The sequence below is a fragment of the Sinocyclocheilus rhinocerous genome, unplaced genomic scaffold, assembly GCF_001515625.1.
Source record: "Sinocyclocheilus rhinocerous isolate Xijiao unplaced genomic scaffold, SAMN03320098_v1.1 scaffold1907, whole genome shotgun sequence".
Lineage (NCBI taxonomy): Eukaryota > Metazoa > Chordata > Actinopteri > Cypriniformes > Cyprinidae > Sinocyclocheilus > Sinocyclocheilus rhinocerous.
The window spans coordinates 705,883-723,360 of NW_015628766.1; the positions used below are offsets into that span (position 1 = coordinate 705,883).

A 17,478-nucleotide genomic window follows, 5' to 3' on the forward strand; every position below is an offset into this window, starting at 1 on the left:
AGTGTTCAACAGAAAATATACTCTAGCTTTTTGTGAAGAGATGGAATTGCTGAACGTGAAATATTTTCTCAAAATGGCATTTGCAGACTTTGTAAAACCTCATACCATAGTTTTGCCGCTTTTGCCAATTTTGACAGAAGGAGTGTACACACACGAGGCTACTTGTTAAGCAGATAGCATGAGACTAAAAGACAAAGGGCCAGATTTACTAAATAAAGAGAGTGCAACTGTTGAGTGAGTTAAATACTCTCCTCCCATACATTTTGCATCTGAAAGGGAAACTCCTACAAATGCATATGCAATAAGCTGCAAAAATAACTGTCCATGCCTTTTCATTGCTAATTTTTCACTGTGCATCTTTAGTGAATCCTGTTTTTAACACCAAAAGAGGGTTTGCGCTGGCGCAAGCTGTTAGTAAATCTGACCCCAAAGGCATGGTAATATTTACTGTTGCTCTATGCAATTTTGTGTTAGAAATCCAGTCATTTCGATACAAATCTGCACGTTAGTGTGTTTCCAATGAGGGGAAAAAAATTCCACACATAGATTTTACATTGAGTTTAAGTTGGTTACGCCATTTTATCAGATTGACCAAAAGAAAGCTGCTTGGTTTGAAAGTCACCTCTATGTGAGCGGTGCTTTATGTATCGCTAAACTATTGAAGACAATAGGCAATTCACCTTTTTTACCTGCAAAAGTTCACAGAAGTTTCACCATAAATGAGATTTGACTTACACTTTGACCTTTAAAGACTTGATCTGGACTCTGCATCAGTGACCTGTGAACATCTCTGAATTGACATGTGACTAAATAATATTCATCGTTAGAAATTTTAATCATTGAAATTAGCAAATGCAATCAAATACTTAAGATTTTGATCTACAGTGTTGACCATGTGCCATAATGTTAATAACCATGCATGAAAAATAGCTTGAAGAGCATTTCAGTACTCACGAAGCATGTAATAAAAGAACAATTAAACACACATAAATATCTCAACATATTTGTAATTAAGTGAAAAATCCTTAAACTTTCAAGCCACATTGATGTAAATCAATTAAGATAGACAGACAGACAGATTACTTCTAAAGGATTTTTATCCCTCTGTTCTCGATGTTCCTCTAGAGTCTTTCATCTTGCATTAGATTTTGTCTTGGCATATTATACCTGAAGGGCTCTTTCATAATGATTGTTTAGAGTGGTTGTTTGACTGCACTTCTAATACTATGGGGGTCTAAGCAAGCAATGCAGAACTAATAAAAATGACTTGGCCTCTGCACTTTTTGTGCTTCATGCTGCTCTTTGATTGCCATTGCCATGTCTCATGGCAGGAAGGAAAGTGATGTTCTTTCTTCCACTCTCTTATTCTCTCCCTTTTTTCCCTTCTCAGTCAGAAACTGAGTTTTAAGGACCGGGTAAGAATGGCAAGCCCACGTGGACAGAGCATTAAAAGCAGGCAGATATCTGTTACAGACAGACGTTCGCCCGGAGCTGAGATCAGCACTGATGGATCGAGTCCTGCCAAGGTCCAGAAGAGTTGGAGTTTTAATGACCGCACCCGATTCAGACCCTCACTCCGTCTCAAGAGCCAATCACGGTCCACCCCTGAAGGTGAACAACATTCTTATTGGAGAATTACTTTAAACAAACCAGTGATTTAATTGCATTAAAATTAGAATTTAGCTCAATACTTTTTTATTCTGCACTGGCTATGTAGTGAAGGGATATAATGAAATTCAAAATCTGAACATAAACTGGGAAATCTTTTTTTTTTCTTCCTCCAAATAAATAAATAACATTGTGACTGATTTTTAAAAATCTCAGAATTTCAGAGAACCAATATAATTACAGCCAGCCATGGTGACACATTAGAGAGCTAATAATGATTGTCATACTTATGATTATGATTGTAATTCTCATAATTTTTGGTTGTTATCAAAAATAATAGTTTGTCCCTTTGATTGAGATCATTGTGAGTCCAAGTTTTCCTGATTGGGTCCCAAAGGCCATTGACTAAACTAGGATTCATTTCTTCATCATTGCTTCTTCCCTTTTTCTATCTTTCCTTTTTTTTTTTTCTTTGTTTATGGCAGATTATCAGTGTGTAAGCATGCCATGTAGTGATATGATTCGAATTGTGTTTAATGAATTTCTGTTCATTGAACCAATGGCAGGAGTGCAACAGAGGAATGCAAACGTGATATTGATTTTATACAAAAGTTCAGTAATAAAAGGAGTCGATGTGGAGTTGAATTTAAGACACAGTTACTTTGTCTGTGCTTTACCAATATAAATACTTACAAATGAAACCGAAGCAGAATCAACCATTGCACGTCTCAAAGCAACACAGTATAGTAGTGTTCCATTCCTAAAAGTATTTGTGTTTTTGTACCAATCAGTTGAGTAAATGATTTAGTGACTCATAATACACACAAAGATGATGTATGAATGTGGCCTACAGAAAGGGTCACTGAAAAATCACCACCACAAATGCTTAAAATGAAAGCCTGTCTGGAACAGGAAACATAGACAAGCAGAATGTCCCAGTGTTGTTGGGGAGAATATCAGCACTGTAATGCTGCTGCTTATCCAGTTAAATACGAGGACCACAAATAACTGTTGTAACAGCAGATACTGTAAAGAGTAAAACAATGCTCTGAATGAGAAACTTCTTTCATCCACTCATTGGACTATACTGCCTAAGGCTCTGTTTACATCCCCTATGAGGTTAAGGCATCTCTCTGTTGTAATTTATGTATTATGTATAATTCAGACATAATAATGAATGCATATATCAAGGCATGGTATGATTTAGATGTAATTTGAAGTCTTTATCCTGTGGGAAAGCTGTAAGGCATAAGGCATTATATCATATACATTATACAATCAGAATAGTTTAGTGAAAGGGTTAATGAAAAATATTACCCAACTTTAAGTGTCTTAATGTGCTTCTTGTTCTGTCACCCTACAGCCAAAGACGTAAAGCACTTTCATGAAACAAGCAGGAAACCCAGTACAAAAGGCTACAAGTATTTACATATAATACAGCCAAATGTAATGGGAACCCCTTTTCTGATTCCGAGCAACACCTTCGGAATTTTCATTTTTGCTTCATGATCATATATGAATTAAACAAACACAGTATCAAATCACAGTAACAAAATATAACAAGGTTTATATGTAAATATAACCAGTCATTCAGTAATCTTACTGGCATCATGTCTTCTCCCACTCAGACACACAGGTCAATTTATTCACCATATGAGTACTCAATTACTACAAAAACAGATTTTTATTTTTGTTATAATAATTGGAGTATTCTTTTTTTTTTTCAGCCAATGTTATTTATTTATTTTATTTTATTTTATTTATAAAGGAATATTAAACCCAAAAATGAACATTTTCTGAAAATGTACTCACCCTCAAGTCATCCAAGATGTAGATGAGTTTCTTCATGGGAACAGATTTGGAGAAATGTAGCATTACATCACTTGCTCACCAATGAATCAGAATGAGGGTCCAAATAGCTGATAAAAACATCACAATAATCCGCAAGTAATCCACATGACTCCAGTCCATCAATTAACAGTGAAAAACTGTGTGTTTGTAAAAACAAATCCATCATTATAACATTTTAACTTAAAACCGTTGCTTCCGGCTAAAATACGAGTCCATAATACATAATATTGCTTTCTCCAGTGAAAAAAAAATCTGTGAAAAGTAAAGAATCAGGAGAGAAATATGCAGATCAAGAACTGTTCACAAGCTAAAACAGGGGATGGACATTTGGTAAGCAAGTGATGTAATGCTAAATTTCTCTAAATCTGTTTAGAAGAAACAAACTCATCTACATCTTAGATGGCCTGAGGGTTAGTAAAGTTTCAGCAAATTTTCATTTTTGAGTGAACTATTCCTTTATAATTCCTTTATTATTTTAGTTAGCAAACATATTTTAATCAACCGTTTTAATCTTAATTCTTAGTAAACAATTACCCTGACATGCAGTTTACAGACTGGATTATGTGTTTAAAGAGTGTTTCATCTCTGAATTTTAACGGGCCTTGTGAGGGACTGTCAGGAAAAGTCTCCAACTGTTTGACTGTCATAAGTGAGTGGCGTAACCTATGTGAACCTTATAACTTTTCGAGAAGTAGCACAATTCTACAGTCAACAATCCTGGATTCAATCCTGGATTCAACAATCCAACAATCCCAATACAGTCAAAAAACACAAACTGAAAACCTTCAGATTTGAACCAGAAGCGTATATCCCTTCCTCAGTGATGCCCTATGGCCGTAAATATCTTCCTCTTTCAATAGACTGATCGATTACAGCCTCTCTAGTCAGTTTGTGAGAATTCTTGAATTAGCATTAATCCTGTGCATCCAACACAGCACTTCCCTTTCCACAGTCTCTGGTTTACCTCATAGTTGTAGCCATAGATAACCTTTTGTACAGTAGGTGCAAAAATCAAGTCAAGTCAAGTCTGCTTTATTGTCAATTCTTCCACATGTACAGCACATACACACAGAGAATTGAAATTGCGTTACTCTCAGACCCTTGGTGCATACAGATAACACTAACAGTAGAACATAAATACAGATAGATACAGATTAAATATAAAATACAACTATACAAATATACAAATAAGGTAAAATGTAAAAAAAACATATAAAAAAATACATAAAGCAGCACAAGGCACATGGCAAATAAGAGTGCAAATCAGTGAAGTAAACAACATCACACTGATTAAAGTGACAGTGTGTGTGTGTATTTGGGAGGGGGGAGTGGGAGAGTCCGTCAGAGGGTCAGAGTTCAGTGGTGCGTGGGGCAAAAGAGGGGAGGGGGGGCAAGGTCGGGAGGGAGTTCAGCTTCCTGCACTTGAAATGCACTTGAATCTGCATTTACCTCTTTTTACACAGAAAACTATACCCAAAAATGTGAACTATTACCAATATAATTTTATTGTATTTTTTTAAAGTAATGCTTACAATTGTAAAATTCACAGAAATGTAATTTGACATGCTAGCTCAGAAAAACAGGCATAAATATATATTTTAACAAGAGAGATTTACATCATGAGGACCTGTGAAAGTGTGTGCTTTTTATTATATAAACTCTGATTGACTTAAAATTCTGTATATTCTTAGAGATGTATTTTAGTACAAGTACTGTACAATTGTTCAGTTTCAATTCAGTTTGACCTGAACTACTTCATTAGTTTATATTCATTTGCAATTGCTGCATTTGTCTTCTGACGTTGGTCTCAGATGTTGTTTTGAGTAGGATCTTTGAACCTAAGATTTTTTTTTTAAAGATTTTTTTATGAAAAATGAATGCTGTTTTTTGTTTGTTTGCTTTTTCTCGTGCTTATTACTCTTCCATTTCCCTCCAGGTCTTTTCATTTGGTGATGGCTTTCACTTCATCTCTCCTTTTTGACTGACTCTGTATGAATTTTTTGAAATTTTCATTGTGTGTTTCATAGGTGAGGCTAACGTTGGTGTGGATGAGGCTTTTGATGAGAAAGGGTGCCATTGTGACATGTCAGCAGAGGACCTGCCGCCTGCACTGAAGACCATCATCAGAGCAGTGAGGTAAGAGCAGCGATTCTTCACTTCAGTTCACTTCTCTCACTGCTGTATAGTATTTCAGAACTCTTCAGCATTTGATGAGCTGTCATTGTGATTATTGATATGAATTAATTCAAAGTTTCAGCATGCGGTATTAACCAAAGCTAATTTCCGAGCTGTTTTTGTGGCCTGCATGCTAGATGCGTAATGATTTTTTTGAAAAGGCGAATAGTGTGGCACAATGTGGGAATTTTTTTAACAACGCCGCTGGTTGAGCCAATGTTGCTTTGTTGGACTGGTGTCTGTACAATATATCACAAAACGAGTTGAACAAACTCAGGGTTACTTAATTGGTTTTAGTTTTACAAACCCAAACAAATATAACCTGGCTAACCATAGCATAGTGTTCTTTTTAATTTGATCTTTTTATCGTGTTTGGGTGGATCGCTGCTTAAACAGGCCTTATGCAGAAAGTGCAATGTTTGACTGCATTGCAGAGCCACAGTGTTTACAATTTTCTGAGAAATCAACCTATAAAAGGTTTACTGAAACTCTAGAGCCTAAACTGAGAAAATATTTTAACATAAATACACAAAAATATGCACATCACCTTTAATGAATATGGCATTGTCTGCTTGTCAGTCTTATATAATTATTCTCATAGTTACTGAGAGCATGAGATGAATCAGTGTCTCATTATCTCGTTTCACTAATTTCACTATGAAGAAAGAATACTGTCATACTGTTCACACTTGACACACATGAACCACGCTCTTTTCTTTTTGTTTTGTCTAGTATGTGTTGGTCAGTGGAAAGCTGAGTGCTTGATTGACAGTATGTGCTCATTTTTTCCAGCCTCTCACTTTTGCTTTTACTATGAGAAATGAAAAATGAACTCAGTCTTCTTTAGGCTGTCCTGCTTCACTGAATATTCCAGGCTGTAGGTGAAATGCTGTGGTAACCCTGTAGCTTTCAGCTGGGCTCTGTTTGGTCGTGTGTGTGACACCAATCTCAGACTTTCTCAGGGTGTTGGATTTGTCTACGCTGTCATTTGATCACCTTAGTTTTCAGAAACATTGCTGTGGTTATTCTGAGTCACCCCAATTTGATTTGATTTGAAATATACTGGGCTAAGGTCTTTTTATTATTATTATTGTTCCTTTCGATAATCTAGTTGCTGAAAAATCATCAGTTCATTCAGGATCCTGTATCATTATCAGTTGTACTGTATTTTAGACAGATTCTCATGTTAAATATTTGTGCTCACATATTTGTTTTGGGCTGCATAAGACTTCAAAGGAAGAATAACATTAGCATATGGTTTTGCAGGATCATGAAATTCCATGTGGCAAAGAAGAAGTTTAAGGAAACTCTGCGCCCATATGACGTAAAGGATGTAATAGAGCAATATTCAGCCGGTCATCTAGACATGCTCTGTCGAATTAAGAGTCTGCAAACCAGGTAAGATAAACCAACTCCTGTACGAATATGTTTTTCCACCATATGCAAAAGTTTTGGGAGGGGGCATGGGGCAGTCGTGGCCTAATGGTTAGAGAGTCGGACTTGTAACCCAAAGGTCGCAGGTTCGAGTCTCGAGTCTCTGTACCCTCAGGGATTGTAGGTGGGGGGAGTGAATGTACAGTGCTCTCTTCCACCTTCAATACCACGACTGAGGTTAGACCCTTGAGCAAGGCACCGAACCCCCAACTTCTCCCCAGGTGCTGCAGCAAAAATGGCTGCCCACTGCTCCGGGTGTGTGTTCACTACTCACTGCTGTGTGTGTGCACTTGGATGGGTTAAATGCAGATCACAAATTACGAGTATGACACCATACTTGGCTACACGTCACGTCACTTTTCACTTTCTCTTATTTTCATTTGTTCTCAAGCTTAATGTGTAAATACTGTATGTGTAAATATATTTGCAATATAGGCCAGAGGAGAACTGGTCCACAGACTGAGCCTGGTTTCTCCCAAAAGATTTTCTTCATTTGTGTCACCTGATGGAGTTTGGGTTGCTTGCCACTGTCAGCTTCTGGTTTGCTTAGTTGGGGTCTGAAAGACCCTTAACTTTCAGAAAAGTTTTGATAAAACCACATTGACTGACACCATCAGATGAGAACAAAATTTGAAAAGAATTAAGCTGAATAACAACACTATTGTTTTCTGTAGAGCTACTTTACTTTACACTGATTTTGAACTGACTCAATCTGAATAAAAACATTGGTGCCTATTGTAGAACTGCCTATAGCTGATCGATTAACACTTATTGTTATTAACAATTGTCTTTTAGAGTAGGTCTACAAGTGTACCTGCAGATAACACAAGTCTTAATTTTTACTTTATGCCACTTGAAATGAAAAGGAAGGATTTGAACTCGCATTGCATTACCCACATGAGCGCAAAATGAAGCATGTGCACTAATCACTAGGCATTCTCTCTTTACATATAAATTACAGCTAATATCACATTAGGAACAGGGGTCATATCATACCTGATACACAGCCAATCAAAACTCATTGCAACATACTCATAAATCAACACTTTCACCCATAACATTCAATGCTCATATAAAGCATTAAACAGAGCAGCAACAAGCATTTCTTAACATGTAGCCCAATCAACAGAGGTTAACAATGGCACAGGCAATCAAGAATTTGATTCATCAAGAACATTCATCTTGTGTAACATCAGTTTGAACATCAGTCTACGTTGCATAATACAGTATGTGAACTAAAACATTTACTCAACAATGACAATCAAAGATTATTAGCAACCACATTCATGACCTCTATATCTTATCCACACTGGTATGTTGGGTTTGCATTAATGTCATCACGACACATCTGTTCTGAGGGCCCTGAGGCAGTGCTTCTCCTTGGTCATATATGGGTCACTGGGTGGTGGTGAAGCCCTGAGGTTCTGCCAGACATTGTGATGTGGAGTGTTTAAGAAGCTATATATCATTATTGCACATCATTATGTGCCATTATTCATCATGACTGCATACATTTTCGACTCAGAACACTGCGTTTGAATGTGTGTACTGCCTTGCTGCATATTATAGGAAAATTGTCAAATGCGTAGAATGTCCGTTTACTCCGTATTCATGATCACCTAGCAAAAAATAGTCGAAAGACGAATTGACGCATTTGCTTCTCAAGTATGTAATAAGTGGACACTTTGGTATTCCATAAAACCTTGGGAGTTGAGATGTAGTCTAATTTAAAGGCAGACAGTTGTATGCCAAGTATCTCTTTTCAAGCCATTTGTCACTATAAATCGGTATCTTTTTTTATTTTATTTTCTCACTGAAGCCTAGTGGAGTCAAATTATCAAGATTTGTAATGAAGTGAGACCAGTGCCACCATGTGGCCAAACCAGAACATCACAATAACAACAAAAAGTCTATATAATTTTGAATTCCTCACTAAGGACTTGAGTGTACAAAATAAATTCAAATCTTGAATCCGGTTTGCTAATAGTAGCAATGTCTATCATAATTTCTCTCAATTCTCTGTCTGCTCATTAGGATGAGAATCTTCATTTCTTTGCACACATTTCATTCCTGTGTCTTTTTGCTAACATATCTTTCTCTCACTTTCAGGGTGGATCAGATTCTTGGTAGGGGCCAGATGCATATGGATAAAAAGGTCAGAGAAAAGCTATTATCTGACGGAGACATTCTGGAAGACATGAGCATGCTGGGAAGGGTGTGTAAGGTAGAAAGACAAGTGAGTATAGAGACACTCAGTTAAACAGTGCATTACATAATCACATGTCCTGGATGTCACACTTAATCAATTAATCTCATATTTCATTGAATGTTATTAAATATGTATTAACTATGGACATACATGCATCATAGGAGACTTTTTTTCTAAAGTTTTGTAAAATGCACAGTCTCATTTCTGTTTCTAAAGATGAATTGTGTTTAATAATATTATGGGATGAAATTGATTGTGATGGATTTGTTTAACATTATTGGAATAAAAATGGCCAACTCTTTGATAAGGCTATTTTCATAGCTAGTCTTTTACATATCCTAAATACACACAAATATATAATATTTTCATGTTTGAATGGAAATTACACACAATATAATATCCTGTTCAGAAATGATATTTACCTTGATTTTTAATTTTTTTTTCTCATGTCATTGTCTCATGTTTTACTGTTTATCGATTATCATATTAAACATAATACTAAACCAGTTAAACCAGTGGTTCTTAACCAGGGGGCCTTAGCAAACTATAATCTAAATTAAAATGCTAAAAATACACAATCTTTCTTTCCCCTTTAACTGTTTTATTGAAAAACCACTGTATTAAACATAACCCATGTTTTCTGACAATCTGTGTTCCGTTTACCGTCTCTATAGGTACAGTCTATTGAAGCTAAGCTGGACTCTTTGCTGGACATCTACCGGCAGGTTCTGCAGAAGGGTTCTTCTTCTGCCCTCACTCTCTCCTCTCTTCCTCCTTTTGGGTTGGAGGAGACCTCCGACTATCAGAGTACCATCCTCAGTAAGGATATCTCTTGCTCCTCCCAGGTCAGCCATTCCATCTGTGGTAATCACCCCAGAGCCCTCCAACTAATATTAGCCCCCAAAGAACTCAACCTCAACCAGAACAACTCCACAGCATCATCTCCTGGGCTCAATCCGGCCTCTGCCTCACCTTTTAACCCATCAACCTTCCACGTTCCTTCAACCCCTTCCTTGGAGTGTCCATCAGCACAAGTGAGTCCTTCTCAAATCCTCAGCATCAGCAGTTTTCACTCTTCTGTTGGCCACTTTCCATGTGTCCGTCAACCACCTCCACCTCTTCCATCCCCGGCCTCTTCAAAACTTCAACTTTCTTCTGTTCCTCCACAAACAGGCCAAGTTCGCAGCATGGAACCATGTAGGTCAGACCCCACCGACTACTCCAAATCCTGCTTCAGAGGAGTTGGTATAGACTTTGGGCTTAACTCTAGTATTAGCTGCAAGCTTCAACAAAAAAACAGACCCAGAGCTAAAGAGGACAGTTCTTGGAGGAGACATATAAGCATGGATGCAGAGATGGACCCTCTTGCTCCAGTCTCTCCTCTTGCCCCGATTCAAGGCCAGTGCAGTGGGGATAGAGGACTGGGGAATTCCTTCTCTGTACAGGACCTCATGCAGCCTGCTCTGGAAGGTCTTGGTGTGGACACACATTCTAGTCAGGCTAGTTTCTCCACCAGTGTTAGCAGCAGCCAGGACTCTTCAGCTGGGGGCATTGAGATGGGAGTCACGGCCTGGGGAGAAGCTGATCTCTTCATCAGCGATAGAGACCTTGAGATCTCAAATAAGACACATACTCAAGGGTTCAACTTTCTCTCCCAGACCCCCATTGATGCATCCTACTCCTCTGAGCTGCTTAGGACAAGTAATACTGCTGGTGCTAGTCACAACCTAGCAAGTGGACATACACCCAATACGGGCAGCAATGAGACTATGAACATGCCACATGTTCGACTAAAATAACGCAATATCTAATATTTTACAAACTCTTAGAAACCACCTCTGATGGAATGAAACTTTGATATGAAAGCCTATTTTAAATTGGATTGTTTTGTATTTTTATGAGGGCAAAGCAAATTTAGATCATTTTTTATACGTGTTCTATTAGTTTGGTTTATTTGAAAGGATGAACGATTACGATTTCATATAGGCCACCATACATGACATATCATTGCATGCATTGTTCTTTTACAAATGTACTGTAACATTTAAAAAAAAAAATCAAATGTGGTAGATTAATAATCAAACTGCTGAAATGTTGAGAGATGGCATGAACTATTCATTGGTCTGCATGAACACTGCATGTCTAAAGTCTTATTACAAAAAGGCTCATCAACCCGATATTCATAACATGACAAAAATAGGAAAAAAAAGTGTCTGACCATAAGACAGTAGAAATATGTTGCACTTTCTGAATTTATCATATTGTATTAAAAGGGTCATTTACTTTTCTTATGTAAAAAAAAAAAAAAGTGCCAGACATGTTGGAGGAAACTGATGCTGCTGAAAATTGTACAGTTTTGATAAAGCAGATTAAATGTTGAGAGGCGCACCTCATAGTTTCTGTACTACATCAGTTGCTGTTTTTTTTTTTATTACATGTCATTTTTTATTACAACTGCATTTTACACAGCCAACTTAAAATCTTATTTTTGTAAATATACAGTACATTATTATACAATATACATTATAAATAATAATTATATATAATATAATTATTTAAAAATGTATTTTATTATTGTTAATTATAAATGATTATAATTGCAAATAATTATTATATTTTTTATTATGTAATGTTTTGTAGTTAATTGTTTTTAGTCGATTTAATATTGTTGGCATGTGCACCAGCACTGAATATTGGTGTCAGAGCTCTCAAATATCTAAAATATCATGCCTACACTCATCAAAGATGTTGTCTTCTTGTTATTTCTTTGTCTAGTAATTTAGAAGCAGGCATCAGAGTTCAAATGTATTTTATTGTTGGTTATGAACCGACATACATTAGATAATGGAGAATCATATTCCCTGTTAAAGGAACACTCCACTATTTTTGAAAATAGGCTCATTTTCCAACTCCCCTAGAATTATGCTTGTTCAGAGCGCTGTCAGGGTAGACAGTAAAGTGCGCTAGCTACTGTAGATTCATGCACACAGAAAAAGACACTGAACTTCAATTATAAAGCTGTCACAACACATCAAACTAACATAACAGACCACCATAAAATCATACCTATTAGACTAGAAGCTAGAAGAGTTAGTTACTATTACAAGCAAGGTTACATAAGCAAAATTAGCAAGAGGGTTTAGATATTCAACACAAGCTACAGGATAAACAAAGCTTACTCTACATTCCCACTAGAGGCAGATCTGCTTAAACTGCTTATAACAATTTAACAATAGAACAAATACCACAACGAAGACTTAAAATTCAAACAGAACATAAAATTAAACAAATATACTTATCACAATCGTAATCATTGTCAAGCAGGCGCGAGTTTTACTTTTCCTTCTTCTGTTTTTGCGATGCATTGTGATAATTAACCAAGCTTTATTTATGGAGTTGAGAAGAGGAGGGATGGTGTGGCTGACCCAAGTGTTCGCAGCCCAGCACAACATTCATTTGCTCTTCTGGGCCTTTTGGGCAGATTTAGTGACCTTCCCAGAGGTTGGGGTCTTCTTCTCAACCCCCTTGATGACGCCCACTGCTACGGTTTGACGCATGTCACGCACTGCAAAGCGACCTGGGAAATGAAGATCATCAGAAAAACAGAGCTTAGTTATTATTATATATATATATATATGTTTCCCCCACAAGAACTCGCGCTGCGTCGGAAATGCTTTGGGAACGCCTCTACGTGGCCGCATCCTGAAGCACATGTGAAATCAGTCCAATAGAGTGGAGAGACATCGCGGGTAGGGTGACGTAGTGACTAGGAAGCTTAAAAGTGCACCCCGTGTAAACAGCGTTAGCTTCTGCTCATCAGCAAGCGCTCTGTGTTGTGTACGTCTTCAAAGTGTGTGTGAAGTGTGTGTGTCTGTCAGTGCACAAATTAATCAGTCAATATGCAAGACAGCAAAGAGAGTGGCCTGGAAACGTAGCGGTCCTGGGAGGTTCACATCCTCCAGTGGTTATACCAGAACAGCCAGACCGGTCTGTCTCTGCCAGTCATTCACTTCAGGGCACCGAGTCGGTTGTTCTGACAACACCAGAGGCCAGTCTCAAGAGGCTGGTTCCCTTAGTAGACATTTTGGCAGCTTGGAGATGCCTGCCATATGTGTTTTATTGGGTCCTGCAGACAGTGGAAAGAGGCTACAGAATCCAGTTCAGTTCTCATCTGCCTCGATTCAACGGGGTCACACTTACCGTGGTACGCCCCAAGCAGGCTCTGGTGATGGAACAAGAAGTGGCTACCCTCTTGAGAAAGGAGGCTATAGAGTGCATCCCTCCGCTCGAGAGGGAGTCCGGCTTTTACAGCCGATACTTCTTCGTTCCCAAGAAGGATGGGGGTTGCGTCCTATCATAGATCAACTCAACCGCTCAAGACGTTCAGATTCAAGATGCTGACGTTGAAACAGATTGTGACGCAAAGGCACGTCAGTATCAATATTGATATCGTATCGATTTGGTCCTCGCTGCCGCCTCCAACGTGATACCTTTTGGCCTGCTGTACACGAGACCCCTGCAGTGGTGGCTCAGGACCAGGGGGTTTTCCCCGAGGGGCAACCCATTTTGCAACCCTTAGTCATGTGAAAGAAGCTTTGGTTCCTGTTTCAGGGACCTGTGTTAGGTGCTCTGTGTCGTCGTATAACATTTACGACGGACGCATCCCTCACGGGTTGGGGAGCGATCATGAGTGGTCTCTCAGACCAGGGTCTGTGGGAAAGCCATCATCTCTCTTGGCACATAAATTGCCTGGAGATGCTGGCAGTGTTTCGGGCTCTGAAACACTTCCTCCCAGACCTCAGAGGTCATCATGTGATTGTCCACTCAAACAACACCGCGGTGGTCTCGTATATAAACCAACCAGGGAATGACCCGGAAGAGAAGAAATCATTGAATAAAGTAGCTATTTTTGTTTTCTTTTCACATGATAAGTATTCTTGTAGCTTCATAACATTACGGTTGGACCACTGATGTCACATTGACTATTTTACCGATGTCCTTACTACGTGTCTAGGCCATAAAACATTTCAGTTGTGTTGCTGTCAATGCAGGGTCAGAAAGCTCTCGGATTTCATCAAAAATATCTTAATTTGTGTTCTGAAGATGAGCAAAGGTCTTACGGGTTTGGAACAACATGAGGGTGAGTAATTAATGACAGAATTGTAATTTTTGGGTGAACTATCCCGTTAAGCAAATATTATTAATTATATTATGCCCACCACAGAAAGTTCATTGCACTGAAACATGGTGAAAAAAAAGTCATGTTTACAGTAGGAGTGAATTTGGTAATAAAGTCAAGCATTTTATATTAAAGATACTAAAGGAATCCATAACTTTAAATCCAAATTAAGATACGACCCTTACCAAGAGGAGGATACTCAGAGAAACTCTCCACACACATGGGTTTGCCTGGTATCATATCTACAATAGCAGCATCCCCAGACTTCAGGGACTTGGGATTGTCTTCCAGCTTCTTCCCAGAGCGACGGTCAATCTTCTCCTTTAACTCGGCAAACTTACAGGCAATGTGAGCAGTGTGGCAGTCCAACACGGGGGCATAACCAGCACTGATCTGACCTGGATGGTTTAGAATGATCACCTGACCAGAGCAGAGAGTGGATCAGTGAATAGTTTGTAATGTCAAACACAGTAAAATCTAAAAGGATATCTTGTTTGTAAAAAGTAATAACCTGCAATCATTTTCCTAAAGAGTTATTTCTTCCTGATTTAACCCATAGAAATGAGTTTTATCGGTATAAAATAATGTACTTATTTTGATTCAGTGATGTTACATCATTTTGACTACCTGTATATAGATTGTAAGTATAAAACCAGTTAATTTAGATGTTACTATTTTTAGATTACAATTTTTTTTTCAGTGAAACCATAACAGGAATATTCAGATAATATAAATATTAGATCATGAATTGTGTCAGAAGGCTTTACAACACTATAAAACACCAAATTTAGACCTTTACCTGTGCGGTAAAACTTGCTGCCTCCTGTGGGGGATCGTTCTTGCTGTCACCTGCAACATTCCCACGTCGGATATCTTTGACTGAGACATTCTTCACATTAAATCCCACATTATCACCTGGAAGAGCTTCAGACAGAACATTTTACTAAATATCAGTATTGTCTTTGCAATCTCAGTTATTTTATCTCTTAAAAAAACCATAGACACCTGTAAGCCATTTGCAGGTCACACAACTTTACAAGAAAATGATTAGTTATACTGTACACATAATCTTGAAGTTCATTTTAAACAAGTGGGTTTCTTATTGAGACCCTTTCTGTTTGGGTGTCCTCATACCTCCAATCTTGTAGACGTCCTGCAGTGGGAGGCGAAGGGGTTTGTCAGTGGGGCGGCTTGGAGGCTGAATGGCATCCAGAGCCTCCAACAGAGTCGTCCCAGAGACACTCCCATCCTTACGAGTGATCTTCCAGCCTTTGAACCAGGTCATCTACAGAGAAAACATATTATTATAGCCAATACATGTAACAGTTTGGAAGGTTTGGGATGTTTAGAACCTCTTAGGAATTACAAAGGAGAAAAAAATATTTTCGAAAGAAATTAATGTGACAGTAAAGGAATTTGTAATAAAGAAAATCCTGAAAAAAAAAGTATCAAAGTTTCCATTAAAATATGAAACAGCACAACTGATTTCAACAGTGATAATAATAAGAAACGTTTCTTGAGCAGCAAATCAGCACATTATAATGTTTTCTGAAGGATCACGTGAAATTAAAGACTGCAGTAGTGGCTGCTGAAAATGTAGCTTTGTATCACTGGAATAAATTACATTAATTACATTTATATATATATATATATATATATACAGTACTGAATGCAAAGCAAACAGTAATGGAAATAATTAATCTCTACAAATAACATAAATCTAATTAATAAGAGTTTGGCTTGTAAAAAGCTAAATTATGCTCTTTAAATATCTAGAATTATTGAGTCTATTAATAATCTGAAATATATAAAACTGTAGTTAATATGACACTAACGTTTGGGCTGGCCTCCAGCATGTTATCTCCATTCCATCCAGAGATTGGAACAAATGCCACTGTATCGGGGTTGTAGCCGATTTTCTTGATATAAGTGCTGACTTCCTTCACAATCTCCTCATAGCGCTTCTGGCTGTAATTAGGTTCGGTAGAGTCCATCTTGTTGACACCCACAATCAGTTGTTTGACGCCCAGGGTGTATGCCAGCAAAGCATGCTCTCGTGTTTGGCCATTCTTTGAGATACCAGCCTCAAATTCTCCAATGCCAGCCGCCACAATCAACACAGCACAGTCTGCCTGTATCAAAAGAAATTAAATGTTTAAGATTATGAAAATACTTCAATGAATAAAGAGCAACTTTCTGATTGGCCTTGTTATGCTACTACATATAAACCTGTGAAGTGCCAGTGATCATGTTCTTGATAAAGTCTCTGTGTCCTGGAGCATCAATGATGGTGACATAGTATTTGCTGGTCTCAAACTTCCACAGAGAGATATCGATGGTGATGCCTCGCTCTCTCTCAGCTTTTAACTTGTCAAGGACCCAAGCGTACTTAAAAGAGCCTTTTCCCATCTATGAAAAGTACAGAAAATATACCTGTTTAGAGAAAATCTGCAATTTAATTTCTTAAACAAATGGATTATGTCACATAAGATACTGCATTATGCAACAATTATTTTCAGTCCTCCAATTTCATTGACCAAGCAGCGTTCCATCAATATTAATATTTAGTGTTACAGCACAGTTATAGTTATATTAAAAGTGTGATACTACTAGGTGAAGAAAAAATACATACACAACATATACACTACCGGTCAAAACTTTGGGATCAGAACGATTTTTAATGTTTTTTACAGGAGTTTCTTATGCTCATCAAGGCTGCATTTATTTGATCAAAAATAAATATTCATTGCCTGTGAAATATTATTGTGATGTAAAATAACGTTTTTCTATTTTAATATACATTCAAATCTAATTTATTCCTGTGATGCAAAGCTGAATTTTCAGCACCAGTCTTCAGTGTCACATGATCCTTCAGAAATCATTCTAATATGCTGATTTATTATCAGTGCTGGAAACTGTTGTGCTGCTTAATATTTTTTTGGAACCTGTGATTCTTTTTTTAAGGATTCTTTGATGAATAAAAAGTTTAAAAGAAGAGCATTTATTTAAAATATAAATCTTT

At 37.6% G+C, this 17,478-nt stretch overlaps 2 pseudogenes; one reads left to right on the forward strand and one right to left on the reverse strand.

Moving 5' to 3' along the window:
- Positions 1–11,334, forward strand: part of LOC107738470 (potassium voltage-gated channel subfamily KQT member 5-like) — a 152,355-nt pseudogene extending 141,021 nt beyond the window's left edge.
- An 881-nt stretch (positions 11,335–12,215) lies between these two features.
- LOC107738469 (elongation factor 1-alpha, somatic form-like) overlaps positions 12,216–17,478 on the reverse strand; it is an 8,095-nt pseudogene continuing 2,832 nt past the window's right edge.